This window comes from Rhyacophila brunnea, unplaced genomic scaffold (genome assembly GCF_057557595.1).
Source record: "Rhyacophila brunnea isolate RB1 unplaced genomic scaffold, BYU_Rbru_1.0 scaffold_137, whole genome shotgun sequence".
In the NCBI taxonomy this organism is placed as follows: domain Eukaryota; kingdom Metazoa; phylum Arthropoda; class Insecta; order Trichoptera; family Rhyacophilidae; genus Rhyacophila; species Rhyacophila brunnea.
This window is the reverse complement of record NW_028232793.1, coordinates 630,427-635,820: the sequence shown is the minus strand read 5'-3', so window position 1 is coordinate 635,820 and position 5,394 is coordinate 630,427.

The following is a 5,394-nucleotide window of genomic DNA, read 5'->3' as shown; positions in this document are numbered from 1 at the left end:
TGCACATTTTACATTCCTGAAAATTCACACGTAAACTATTTCATCGTCCCACGAAGTGGGTTAATATCATTCTTGTCTCTTCATATGTAATAATTATAAATACAACTACCAGATCCCCCTCGATATGATAAAATTTACTATATATTAATTTTTTGTGTTATTTCCACAATATAATCAAATAATAATTAAATTTTTAGGGCTATTCATGTGAAAGTTGATGTTCTTTTATAGATGCATTATTATTCAGCGAAGAATTATTGATGAATTGAAAATAATATCACATATAAAACCTATTAAAAACGAATTATTTTATAAATCGATTGTCCGAATAGAAAATTTCTTTTTATGGAAAAAAAGCATTGTCATTATGTGAATTTATTATAAAAATATTGAATCGTAGAATATGCTATGTCATGGTTGTTATATTATATAACCTTTAAGCGAAAATAATAAGGATTTTTTTAAGGTAATACGAAAAAATCAATTCATGAATTTCATTGTAAAAAAATACTTTTACATACACGAAGAGTATCCAAATCATTTATAAGATTTGTTCAAATTTTATAAATAATTCAGCGCATACACAAAAAAAAACATTATATTATGCAGTATACGTCACAGGAAAATTCTAAATCTAGGTAAATATAACCATTTTATATTTTATTTATTGTAGAATCTCAACATTTTATTTTTTTATTTTTCTTAGGTTTTAAACTAAAGTAGTATTTTATTTATTCCAGTCTCTATCGATATATAAATAGTACATAACCATATCTATTTTCATGGCTCAGGCAGTGCATATTTTAATCATAACAGTATTTATGGTTTTAATATATATGATTGCTTTGATCATATATGCTCTTGTTCTGAAATCTCTATAGCATCACCTGATAATTTTGAACCGCTATATTTATATATCTGTTACGCTGTGATTTGTAAATTGATAAAATTTTATTATAGTTATGCAGTAACTTTAATTCTTGTTAATTACATCTTAGTTGTAGATTTGAATCACCATATTGTGCGAAGAATGTTAAATAGAAATTTGATAAATTTAAGTAGCAAGTGCTTTGAATAGTTATCTAGGTCTATGATATATATATTTTTATTTATTTAGTAAATAAATTATTAAAAACTATCTTTAAAAACAATTTAATCGTTTAAAATAAAATTTTTTTGGTGGATTTGTCCTGTGTTCATATGCACTGCTTGTCTTTTCATATCAAAAGTTGGATTTATAATATATTTTAAAGTTTGCAAGTATAATTTTTATTGCATCGACTAAAAGTTAGTTAACCCAAAAACTGGTCCATTTACACGAATGTTTTTCTAACGTTTATCTTTCAGGAAAAAACAGTCAGAGTGGTAAAAAATATTGCTTGAAAGTAAGTACTTCCCAAAATACCTTTTATTTTTATTAAATTTTTTTTATGTGAAAATCGATAATATATTTGAAAGGTAGAAACAATTAACTTGTTAAATTCTAATAATCAGGTTTAAATACATTTCAAGTTCTTGGGAATTTTTTTGCATTTGTGTCTTTTTAGCATCATAAGCAGCTTTTTTGTAAGATTAAAAATCAATATGACTAAAAATAAGAGCTATAAATATAAAAAACACAATGAATCGTGTAAAAAAAATATATAAACATCAACTAATATAGGATTTCTTGTGTTTTTTATCCATTAATTATCAGTTAATAGACACGATACTTTCTTGAAAATGAATTAATTTAATGATGGGAACAAGAGATATTATTGGTATTTCGGCTATGAATACAATTATAATAAGGACAAATTTTTCATCATTTTATACTGTAATTTGTATAATTTAAATAATATTTTATTAATTTGGTATATAAATAAATGATGGCATATTTTCGGTAGAATATTTCCCAAATACTAATGAAATTTATTTTTAGAAGCTGCTATAAAATGATGATAGACAAAAAAAAAGGTTAAATTATAAATTTAAAAAAGCTCTTACTATAGAAAAATTATTTTTATATAGAATTTTCGGTGAATGTATTATATATTAAAATAGGAACAAACCATAATAAATTTCATGAAACGTTTAGAATAAGATAATAATATTTTGTTAAACTTTAAAAGGTATTACGGATTCAAAAAATCGATTTTTACACAAATATACATCGATAGGGAAGCCATTTTCCGCTAATGTAACTTTGGATATAAATTCTAAGCATCATAAAACGAGATTGTAAGGCTGGTTCGGCTTATTAATCAAGTTATTGATAAGATATTTCGAATCGGGAACGCTTAAAAAAAGAATATTAAATTTTATGTTTAAAAGGTCTACCGAATTTTTTAATCATCATTTTTCACGATTATATTCATAAATTGTATATTCATCTTATTAATTTTATAATGGAACTTTTATATTGTAAAAGAATGCATTTTCTGATTAATTTGTTTTTTCAAAGGATAATATGATAAAAATCTATATAGCAATATATGGTTGCTTATAATTATGTATGATACATAAAATAAATTAAGGAATTTTCATCATTTAGAATATTACAGCAGTAAAAATAACAAAAATTCGAAAATACATAAATTAAATAATAAGGCTATTCATCACATCAAGAATAATAAAGAATAAAGAAATAAAATTTATTTACGAAATATAATTCAAATAATCTAGAATGCAAATCAAGTCAAGATATATTAAAGTACCAAAAATGATAATAAAATAATGATAAAAAATAAAATTGACAGTAAATAAGATAAATAATCAAGCATGTTCCTCGAAAAATGAAATATTAAAGAGCCAAGAAAATATAATAATATTTATGATACATAGATCAAATAATTAAAAATATGCTCGAACCATGAAATAACAAATAATCGATAATATGGTTTATAAGAAGTTTTCACCAAAGCCTGAATGATGCCGGAAAAAAGATTATATTTATTTACAATTTCAAATAAGATGATATTTCAAGCAATGAAAAAGTTTCAGAATCCTCGATCACAAATTCTGGTGCTTTTGTCACATCGTCACGAAATTCATATTTATAATTCATATATTCAATTACCCTTTCCAGAAACTTTTCTTGTATCGGCAACACTATGGTTCTTTCAACAGCCTCGATGAAAGGTGATTTAGGATCTATTAAAGCACAAAGAAGTCCGCTTTGTTTGACAATATCTTCCTTTACATTGAATATCTTTCCTTCACACGAGACAAGTTTTATTGATTCATTGTCCATTTTATATTATTATAGAACTCTGTATTTATGGGTAACACAAATTCTAAATTATTCATTCACCCTCATTATTTATAAAAATTCCTATCAATAAAAGAAGAATTTATTTTATCACCATTATTTAATCTTATAAATACATCGTTTGTCAGGAATTCCGATTGAAGCAGAAGCATACACACAAAAAATATGATTGAGGAAGACACTTGAACTAATTAGGCTGAAAGAAGATTGTAAACATGGTGAGGTGAAAATAATACACACTTAAAGCTGTTCTAAAAAGCAATCAAAACCTCTGCTTGAACAACTATAAATAGCAAAAATCAAATCAATCTATAAATTAAATTGATTACTTCGATGAATATGGAATCTTGGGCTAGTAATTTATGCAAATAACCGATGAAAAAAGAGCTTAGTTGATTCCTCAAATATGTTTTGTGATTAAGGGATCACAATTTATTTGTATTCTATTTTATAAATATAAGGTTTATGTCACACGAGCAAGGCAATTGAACTCATCTCATTTGAGAGAAGAAGGGCGGTTGACAAAGATAGATAAGGTGAAGGTGTCAAAAGATGTATCAAGGTGTTTTCAAATATTCCAGAATGGGCTGGCCACGTCTAAATATATAAAATCGATAAAAATAAACTTAACCAATAAATAAAAAACAAATATAATGTCACAAGAAAAAGCTCTATAATAAGAAGGAACATTTCCACCTAAATAAAGGAGAGACACATTACAACATTATCTAATCAACACAAATAAAAGCAATAATAATCCACACACTGTTTGAAGGCTGATGCTGTTAAACCTTTTCGCGAATTCAAGGATAAATAATCAAATTTAATTTATTTTTTTAATATATGATGTTTTCTAGAAAATGGGGGATCGAATATTTGATAAGGGAATTGATTTCTGTTTTTTCAAACATAATAAATGACAATAATAAAATTTTCTTTTTTTTATCTTGAATTTTTTTAGAAGATTAGCTTTAAATGGGTCATAAAATATAATATGACCTAATGGTTTTTACAGATTTGCAAAAAAGGGGATTTTTATATCAATTTAAAATTATGATGCGTTATTTCTCTACTATTGTTAATAATTTTCCGCTTTTATTGCACCAAGTATTTTTATTTTTAAAATATGTTAATAGGCTGCGATTATACTTTCTATACTTGTCTTCTATGTTGTGTTGATAAATAGCAAAAATAAATTTCATATTGTATATACATGCTTGAAACGTGTATATCTGCTATAATAAAAACAGTTAAGAGCATGTTTATTTCCTAAGACTACTACTTTTTAAAAAAGTTATTATTTTCTGGGAAGAAATCATCACATAAGGAAATACGATTGGAGGGTAATACAGATAAAAGATAGATTATACAATCCTTGAAAATAAAGATACCCTAAAACAATTTTTTTGTATTATATTTAATAAATTTTATTTGTGGTTAATTTTAATCTGTAGTTTTCTTATTTTCGTCAAACATAACTTATTTATTTTCCTATGAACCCAATTTATTTATAATTTTTGATACCTTGTTCCATATCTATACATTTTTCTATATCGATCATTTCATACTTTTTTTTGCTGTTATATGGCTTAAATGTATGTCTTGATTTGGTTTATTACTGCAATTTTTTATATATAACAAAAAATGTAAAAATATAAATTATTGCAAAACTAAATTATTTTGTATTTTTCTCGCAAATATTTTTTAGGAATTCATTAATTCTGATTTTTAGATGGATAGTATTTGAAGAAATAATGTATTTTCCATTCTATATATTTCCTAAACGGTTCTTTATTGATTTACTGAATTAAACACATTAAAAAAATATATAAACCAGTAAAAATCTATCATTTTATATTATCTTATAAAAAAATGGCTGTATTTACTTTTAAGAGTATCACCAGATGAAAAATTCAATGAATTTTTTATTGTTGAGCACATACTTTGCTGATGAAAAGAGGATTTTTAGTTGGTAAAGCTTTTTGTTACAAACCGCACAAATTATAGTTTGAAATTTTAGTGCTACTTTTTATTTTTTTTTCGTTCCATTTCATATTTTAGAATATCTTAAAGAACTAATTCTCAAAATTTTCTATTTACTTTCAAAAGTGCTTTATTTTTTTGCTTTTTAAAGCTTATAAATT